We start from the raw sequence: 10,452 nt of genomic DNA on the forward strand, positions 1-10,452 counted from the left end.
AAAAAGTTGAGAGCAGCACAATGAGGCACCTGAAAGACGGGAGGAAAGAAAGAGAACCTACTACCTCTAAGATTATGGATAAGATAGGAGAAAGTATAAGCATAGGAACAGAATTAAATTTAGAACAATTCTATCGGTCATAATCATGAAGGTACATTATTTGTGTCCATTTCAACATCCCTGCTCCAGTTGGACTTTGTCAGCTTTTGCCACTTCTGCTTTGCTTTCAAACCAGTGAGACAGAAGAATTTGGTTTGCTCAAGGGTTCTCAACCTCTGTGGTCAGTGACACATAACTACTCTTGGCTCAGTCCAGAAATGTCCCAAAACAGAACATAAGGAGTTCTACTTCCACCTTCTAGTCACTAAAGCAAAGAAAGCAGTCTGGGTACGTGAAAGGTGATGGCTGTGCAAGGGACTAAGGGGATGCACCATGGAAAGTTTACTCACTCTCCACTTGAGCTAATCTGGACAGTGTCATACAATATGAAAGAGCACAAACTTGGAGGCACACAGAACAGGGTTAGATTCCTGGTTCCACTATATTTGACCTTGACCAAGTTACTTAACTTCAAAGCCTCTGTATCATCTATAGAGTGATAATAACAACAGAGAGAGTTGGGATAATGCTTGTAAAAAATACTTGTTTCCAATAATCTTTAAGAATAGAGATCTAGGGGACTTCCTAGGTGGCGCAGTGGTAAAGAATCCGCCTGCCAATGCAGGGGACACAGGTTCGAGCCCTGCCCTGGGAAGATTCCACATGCCACGGAGCAATTAAGCCCGTGTGCCGCAACTATTGAGCCTGTGCTCTAGAGCCCGTGAGCCACAACTACTGAGCCCATGTGCCACAACTATTGAAGCCCACGTGCCTAGGGCCCATGCTCCACAACAAGAGAAGCCACTACAATGAGGAGCCTGAGCACCACAATGAAGAGTAGCCCCTGCTCTCAGCAGCTAGAGAAAGCCTGTGTGCAGCAACAAAGACCGAGCACAGCCAATAAATTTTTAAAAAAATCAAAAAATTAAAAAAAAATAAAAAAGCTTAAAAAATATTAAAAAAAAAAAAAGAATAGAGATCTAAGACTTTTCCATCCAGTGTGCACCTTTGTAAGTTACCAGATATTCTCTTTCCCATAGGGAGGTTTTTGACAATTTCTGCTGACCTTGCTTGCTACTCTGACAAAGGCATCAAACCAGTATATGAATATGGATTGTATTTTTTTTTCTTTACCATTTTTTCTGATTTCAGAAACAATCCATGAAATTATTAAAAATCAGAACAATACAAAGCAGAATAACTGATATTTATTGAGCAGTTACATGCATTTCCCATTTTATCTCCAAGACAGCCTTATGAAATATGTACAAATTTTAGCTCTCTGTTACATATGAGAAAACTGAGCTTAGAGAGAGGAAGCAACTTACACAAGGTCCCAGGCCTTAGTAAGTAGCAGATCTAGGATTAAAACTCAGTCCTCCTCCTTTGTACAAAGTGAAAGTCCCCTGTAACTCCACTCCACAGAGTACAGTTTCTTATTTGCCCTACACACACACACATACATATTTTAAAAGACTCATAAATTATCTTTTAAATTCTGCTTTATTCAATTAAGAATACATTGTGGACATCTTTCTGTATCTGTACATATAGATTTACCTCTTTTTATTTTTTTTTATTTTTTACTTATTAGGCTTTATTGTATTTCTGTTATTTGACATTTAGATCCCCAGATATTTGCTTCTGAACTGTAAATACAAGCCAATAAGCATTGCAAACATTATTAAGCATTAAACGCTCTGCTATGTGCAGATATCTTTCTCTCTCTATATATATATATTTTATATATATATACATATAGCCTCATATATTATTTATTATATTTATAAACTATAATTTATTTAAATTATATTAAATTATTTAAATAATTCTAAATTATAGTTCATATCAGTGGACATATTCATTTCCATATTTTTTATAAATTTATTTATTTATTTATTTATTTATTTATTTATTGGCTGTGTTGGGTCTCTTTTTTTTGCTGTGCATGGGCTTCCTTTAGTTGCAGTGAGTGGGGGCTACTCTTTGTTGTGGTGTGCAGGCTTCTCATTGCCGTGGCTTCTCTTGTTGCAGAGCACAGGCTCTAGGCACGTGGGCTTCAGTAGTTGCAGCACGTGGGCTCAATAGTTGTGGCTCACAGGCTCTAAAGCACAGGTTCAATAGTTGTGGTGCACGGGCTTAGTTGCTCCGCGGCATGCGGGATCTTCCTAGAGTAGGAATCGAACCCGTGTCCCCTGCATTGGCAGGCGGATTCTTAACCACTGAGCCACCTAGGAAGCCCTCATTTCCATATTGATGGGTATTTAGGTTGCTTCTAATTTTCCCTATTATAATCAATGATGCAATAAACATCCTTGTTTGTATTTCATTATATATGTGTTAAATATTTCTGTAGACTATCTTAAAAATTAATTTTTAAAAACTATATTTAAAATGGATAACAAACAAGGACCTACTGTATAGCACAGGGAACTCTGCTCAATGTTATGTGGCAGCCTGGGTAGGAAGGGAGTTTGGGGGAGAATGGATACATGTATGTGTGTGGCCGAGTCCCTTTGCTGTGCGCTTGAAACTATCACAACTTTGTTAATAGGCTATACTTTGATATGAAATTAAAAGTTAAAAAAATTTAAAAATAAAAAATTAATTAATTAAAACTTCAATAACTCAGTAAATATGTTTTTAAAAGCATGATCGATATTGCCAAATTGCCTTCCAAAGTGGTGACACAAGTCTACACTCTGGCCATCCTCATGGGAGAGTGCCTCTTTCCCCTCACCTCCACCAACAATGGACAGTATCAGCTGTTCTCATCTTTTGTCTATTACAAGTGAGGTTTAGCATATTTCCATGTGCTAACTAGCCAAATGTATTACTTCTTGTGCAAGTTGTCCTCTAATGATTGCTAATTTTTTCATTGTTTCATATAAATTATTTTTATTTGTTGGTAGATGTTATAATATACAATGGATATATTATGGTATTTTCAAATGCTTTAGTTTTATCTGTTTATTAAAATAATGCATTTTAATTGTAGAAAGTAATGAAAAGTAACAAGTACAAAAGAAAGCATTTTAAGCTCACCAATTAAAAACAAGTATTAATATTTGATGCTTTTTTTCTACATATATAATTATGAAAAGAAATTATTAAAGAAAATATATAATCATTGGAAAAAATGGGAAAGTTCAAAAAACTTAAAAGTTTTCTTAAGCATTATAGGCAAGTACATTGTATTTTTAACCTAATTGAGATCATGGCTTATGTACAGTTTCATATTATGCTTCATTGCTTAACATTATATTATAAATTTTTTCCTAGGCCTTTAAAAATTCCTCTAAAACTGTAATGAACATTTTAGAGCTTTACTGAAATATAATTTGCAGACTATAAAGTTTACTTATTCAAAGTAAACAATTTAATCATTTTTAGTATATTCACAGAGTAGTGTAATCATGACCACAATCAATTTTAGAGTATTTTCATAACTCCCAAAAGAAAACTTGTACCCATTAGCAGTCACTCCTTATCCCCTCCTCCACCCCTTAGTCCTAGGCAACAACTAAATCTATTTTCTGATTCTATAAATTCGCCTATTTGTTAATGAACTTTTAATGATGACTAATTTGTTTCTACCTACCAATATGGATACAGACATCTTGAAACCCTCCAGATGATATGTGCTTAGGGAATGTAAACTTATGCTTGATACAGTAGAAATGTTATTACATGGTATGCAATTATGTAGCTTTTGGTGTGCCATAGGTCAAATCTTGTCCTTTGGCAAAACACCTTCTCACATCTGGAGACTAAAATTTAGCATATTAGTCAAGGCTAGAAGTGCTGAAGAGGAAAGTAGTCCTGCTTCACCCTGAACTTGAGCTTGAAGAAACCCGCCATTTGCCCACAATTCTTCCTATAGAAGATCTACCAAGTCTTCAAAGTCCATTTCAAATGTCACCACCTTCTCCTCAAAGGCTTTCATGATCCTTTGGGGATTTAATTCTTCATTCCCTTATGACTTTATAGTACTTTAAACTCCTAGTTTTAGCACCTTCTACATTCAATTTGGTTAAACCTAACAGACACTAAGTATCTGGTACATACCAGCCCCTTGGCTGGGCCCAGAATTATAGGGATTAAACTCATAGTACAAGACACAGTATTGGATAGGAGTAGCCAAAACATGGACTCTGACTACAGAGTGCATAGGTTCAATTCCCAGCTCTGATTCAAATTAGCTACAGAGCCTTGAGAAAGTTATTTACATTTCATAAGCCCTTATCCTTTTCATCTGTAAAATATGAATAAAATTAGTATCTTCCTCATAGCCTTAAGAGTTAAGGGTTAAATAAGGGATACAACCCCTGTAAGGAACCTAAGACAAGCCTGACACAAGTCAGTAATCAAACTTTTTGGTGAAATTAACTGGAATTAAACTGAAAGTCCATTCACGAGGGGAGTAAGGGAAAGATTGGAAGGCCCAGCCTGCCAGGGATCTTTCCTAGACATTAGGTTATCCCTGTATCTTGCTCAACTCTCCAAGTCAGTGGGTGGAGTGAATGGAAGCAGGAAACTCATGAAATTTGGACAGTGTGTATATATTACATCCACCCACTCACAGTCACCACAAATGTCTCGCTTCCTTTTTTTCTGTCACCTTAAGAACCAGAGCACGAGAAACTTTGTTTTTCACTGTTTAGAAAAAAAAAAGGACCTGGTGGCATATACTTGTTTCATTTTTTATTTGTTTCCCATTCTTTGTACATACATGCAACCAAAGGATCCAATCTTGTGTGTGTGTGTGTGTGTGTGTGTGTGTGTGTGTGTGTGTGTGTGTGTATGGGTTTATAACATCCACCACAATGGTTCTCCCTTCTTAAACTTTGAGTTTTTCCTACTTAGCTCCATGAGACTGTTGGAAACTCTGCTGTGCTTTTCAGAAACATTCTGCTTGTTTTCTTATTCTCATATATACTCTTGTCCTTTCTATTCTAAGTATTCAGTCACAGAAAGAGCTTTGGAATCAAACAAATCTAGGCTGCAATTTCAACTCTGCTAATTATTAACTATGTGACAGTGAACCTTAATCTATCTCCATGCTTTCAAATGCGATACTAAAACTAACTAGTTTCACAGTTTTCTTCTGAAAGTTAATTAGATAACAGATATCAAGAAACTTTCACACAATAAGCATTCAATACATTATATATATTATTATCTGATATATTATTATTCCTCTTGGAGCTAAAAAGTACATTCATCTCTTAGAAGTAATGGAGAACAGATGGGGTAGTGGTCCCTGAAAATCAATACTTTCTCTGGGCACCCTGTTAGATGCTGAAAAGGGTGAAGTTGATTGAGCTTGTTTTATTCACAACCATAATAAAGTCATTCACAGATACCAAGCCATACACAATAATTTTTTTTCTGTAAAAGATCTAGAATTATACATAAACCATCTGAGTTGGAGAGTCAATGGATCCCATCTTGATTTTTCAAGTGCATTCTTGATTATTCCGGTAGAATGATCACTTCTTTTGGTTTTATACTTTAGAGAGGGAAATTGGGGCTCAATAAGGGCACAGCAGTTCCACTCTGCCCAGGCTAGAAGGGGCCTCTCCCAAATACGTTTCTGAGGGTGATTGAGCAGAACTTTCACAATTAGAGGATGTAGTAGCATGAGGGGCAGTGTGATGTAGTTAAAAGTAGTCTGAGTTCCAGTCCTTCCTCTAACACTGACCTTCACTGTGTAGACTTGAACAAATTTCATTCTCTCTCTAGGCTTCAGTTTTCCCCACCTGTACAACTGAGGCAAAATAAGACCCATGGTGATCTCAAAGGGACCTCTAGGCTCTGACCTTCTATGATTCTAAGTATGGATCTGGAATTAGTGGCAAAGGAGGGAGTTGGGTCCTGTAGGGACTCTTGGTTCTCCATCCTTGACTTTCTGCTCCTCAGAAGTATGCCAAGCTCCCATGGCTTCACCATCATCTCTCTCTAAATGATTGTCAAAGACCTCCCTCTAGCCATGACCTCTCTTCTGAGCTCTAGTACTGTCATATTCTCCCTAGAAGGATATCTCAGTGCAGAAATCCCATCACTTCTATTCCCAAACTATCTTCTGATAAAAATAGCCACTCTCCCTTCAGCATTTCTTGAGTTTTATTTGTGGCCTTATTGTTGCCTAGGCCATCCAGATCTACCACATGAGCAATATCTGTACTTTACATTTAGCCATGATTCACTCTGACACATAGTCAAGTCTTAGCCACTCTTCTTTCTCCAGTCTCTGGCATTTACTCTTTCTACTGTGATTTAACTGCCACCATTGTACATTTACTCATTTGTTGCAAAAGACTGGTTTCCTTGCTTCTACACTTGCCCCTCTAGAGTCTACCATAGAGAATTCAGGGAAATAATTTAAAAACGTAAACTAGCTCACATCATTCCCATGTTCAGATCCCTCCAATCATTCCTTATCTCAGAGTAAAAGCTAAAATTCTTCAAATGACACTCAAGACCCAGCATGATACACTCCCCCTCAACCATCCACTTTCCCATTATATCCTCTAACAATTCTCCCCTTCACTCACTGTACTCCAACCACACATATTTAAACATGCCAGGCATGCTCCCTCCTCAGGATCTTTCTACTTTCAGTCCACCATTCCTGGAATTATCTTTCCCCAGATATCTGCCAAGCCTGCTCTTTCCCTTCATTCAAGTCTCTATTCAAATGTTACTTCCTCTGAGAGTATATGCCACCTTATTACTCTGTTTAATTGTCTATCACTTCCATAACAAATTATCATGAACTTAGTAGCTTAAAACACCACAAATTTACTATCTCACAGTTCTAGAGGTCAGAAGTCTGCCAGCGATCTTACTGGACTAAAATTAAGATGTGAGAAGAGTTACATTCCTTTTCCGAGGCTTTGAAAGGGAATAATCCATTTCTTTGTCCTTCTTAGCTTCTATAGGCCACCCACATCCTTTGGCTCATGGCTCTCCTCCTCCATCTTCAAAGCCAGCAATGTTGCACTTCTTTGCACCTTTTTTTCATAGTAACATTTTCCTGTAACTCTGACCTTCTGCCTCCCTCTCTTCCACTTTTAAGAAGCCTTGTGATTACACTGACACCACCTGGATAATACAAAATAATCTCTATGTTAAGGTCAGTTAACTAGCAAACTTAATTCCATCTGCAAATTTAATCCTCCTTAACCATGTAAACTAACATATTATTTACAAATTTTGGGAATTAGCATATAGACATTTTTGGGGGTCCAGTATTCTTCCTACCATACTCTCTGTCCCACAGCACTGTTTTATTTTAACTTCATGGTACTCATCACTACCTGATGCTGTATATACAATACACATACTTTCTAGTTAAACACACATATAATCAAAACAATCAAATAGTTCTATGATGCTTGTTAAAGTATTTTTCCTTCCTCAGAGACAAACATTTTCAATGCTTCTAATTGGTTTTTGGGAGCTTTGACTCCATAACTCTAAATAACATGCTTATATTGCTACTCCTTCTATCTTCTATATAAGTTAAGAATCTAACTCTCATTTGTTCCCTTGTATCCATTTACCCCATATTTATGCACATATAAATTCATGCATATTTCCTGTCTTCCCATCATCTCAATAGGATCATAGATAATTTTGTTGGTGAGAGTAAGATTCAGTGTTCGTGTTGCTGGGACTTCGTGGCTGAGCCATATCATACATAACATTATGTTTCACTTCCATATTTATTTGTTTGGTTGTTTGTTTAATAGACACTTTCCACTAGAAAAGTAAGCTCCATGACAGTTTAGTTCAATACTGTATCCCTAGCATCTAGAACAATGTCAGGAGCATTGAAGGTAAATGATATGCATTTGTTCATTACCCATATTATCTGGAATTCCTTTCCCATCCTCTTTGCCTAGGCAGTGCTAAACCAAATCTCAGGTTTCAGCCCACATTCCAACTCCTCTCAGAAGTCTTCTTAGACCAATGAAGTCCATGGAATTTGTTATCATCTCTGTATTCCTATTATACAAATAAGTTTCTGTCATCCCCTTATCCCGTAGAATGTGAGGCCTGTTATTTTTAGTTTACTTTTAAATATATCTCCCTCTTTTTTTTAATGTTTCTTCAGGTTAATGTTTATATGTGTGTATACATGCTTACATGCATGTATTGTCTGCTTCTGTTTTGCTTGGGTATATGGATCTGTGTTTCAATCCTTGTTTTTGTGTCCATGTGCATGTCTGTGTATATTTGTGTGTCTGCATGACTGTTTGGTGTGTCTGTGTATCTCTGCATGTATATTTCATGTGTTGTGTGTCAGTGTGATAATATTTTATGCCTATGGCCATTATATACACATATGTATATCTAGAGGTATGAGGCTGAGTCAAAAATTATCCACACTCTGGCTGTAGAATTTATTTTAATTAACTTTTAGAAAAGACAAATGCATCATTTTTCATCACAGTCTCCTTGCTTTTCAATACACTTTGTCCATCTGTCAACAAGCTTTCATATTCCCTCATTAAAAAATGTTTTAGGCTGAACTGCAAGCCACAAATGCACCACTGTCTTCACTTCATCAGAAGTGAATCTTCCTCCTCATAGGGCTGCTTTCAGGGGACCAAACAGGTGAAAGTCCAATGGAGCAAGATCAAGAATATAGGGAGGATGCTTTAACACCTCAAAACGAAGTTTTTGCAGAGTGTCGTCAGTGTGGGCAGAAGTGTGCAGATGTGCATTGTCATGCAAGATCATAACACCCTTGGATAACAGCCCTTTGTGTTTAATCCAAAGTTTAGGCTTCAGCTCTTCAATAAGCATCTCTATCCATTCATACACCCTTCTTCTCAACAAAACACTTTCTCCATACTGCACGCAAAGTCTTCGATAAATAATGGTACCGGGTACATCCTCAGACCACAAAAAACATGAATCACTGCATGCTGCTCTTCTTTTGTGCAAATCACAAGTGGGGCATCCATTTTTGCTCACATTGTGGTTACAAATGAACTGATGTAACACATTCACACCTGAACAACAGTGACTGGGGCAACAGTAGCCTTGAATGGAAAGCGCTGATAAGACAGTGTGACCAACAAAAGTTTTAATATAACCAGAGTGTGGACAATTTTTGACTCACCCTCGTAAATGCCCATATGTATCTATGCATCTATGTTTATATATGATATTTGTGTGTTTATGGGTTTGTGTGTATGCATGTTCTTGAGCAGTAGCTGTGTGGATATCCTTTTTGCACCACCACTTCCCTCCATCTCAGCCAAACCCAAGATGCACATGCACACTGTGCTTAACAATTTGGATTTTGTCTAAGTAGCTCTATGCAGCTAAGTGATTTCACTATTCTGGGCCTCAGTCTCATTTGTAAAATGGTGATTTATGCAATTCATTCATCAAAAAATATTTACTGAGTGTCTATTTTGTGTTAGGCACTGGGGATATAGCAGTGAACACACCTTCATAGTGTTTACATTCTAGAGTGGAAGACAGGCAACAAACAACTAAACCAGTAAATATACAATATGCCAAGTAGTGGTGAGTTCTACAAAGAAAAAGAATAATAGCATAAGGGGGAATAGAGTGACAGAAGAGATACAAGATTAAGTAATAATATGATAATATCAATACCTACCTGAGAAATTGTAAATGCCAAAGGAAATAATCCAAACTAAGTGCTTAGTACAGTGCCTGGAAGAGCAAGTGATTAAGCAATAGTAGTGTATGTATATTATAGTTTGATTTTTAAAGATCAGAAAAGATACAAACATCAAGGCTAACAGTGCTCATGTTACAACTGGGGAAGCCGAGGCACACAGAGATTTAACTTGTCTAAAGTCTCAGAATGAAGTAGATGCAGAGCCAGGCCTGTCTCTGGGCTTCCTAACCTCCCCTTCAATGTCATTCTTGCTCAACAGAGCTACTGAGCCCACTGCAGGACTGGCAGTCTTCCCCAGAGAAATGCTGTGCATGCTCTCAAGAACGGCTTTATCTTCAGATCCAGGAGATCCTAACAAGTGGCAAGAGGCTATCCAAAAATACAATCACCAGGCCAGACAGAAAGACTGCATAGGTGAAGAGGGGTGTGTGTGTGTGTATGTGTGTGTGAATTGTGGTAGTGGTGGTAGGGTGTTGGTTGGAGAATACAAAAGGAGGGTTCTCCAATGTTCAGGGTTCCCTGAGTGAGGACCTGATGGGAAAGAATGACTAGAAGTTCCAATGAGGTAGACTGAGTGAAGTAACCAAAAAGCAAGGGACAACCACACAAGAGGGATTGAATCTGGGAGGCAGAGGGGTTTGACAGAATCTCCTGTGATAATGGCAGGGCCTGAAATGCTGGAG

Source organism: Hippopotamus amphibius, chromosome X (genome assembly GCF_030028045.1).
Source record: "Hippopotamus amphibius kiboko isolate mHipAmp2 chromosome X, mHipAmp2.hap2, whole genome shotgun sequence".
In the NCBI taxonomy this organism is placed as follows: Eukaryota; Metazoa; Chordata; class Mammalia; order Artiodactyla; family Hippopotamidae; genus Hippopotamus; species Hippopotamus amphibius.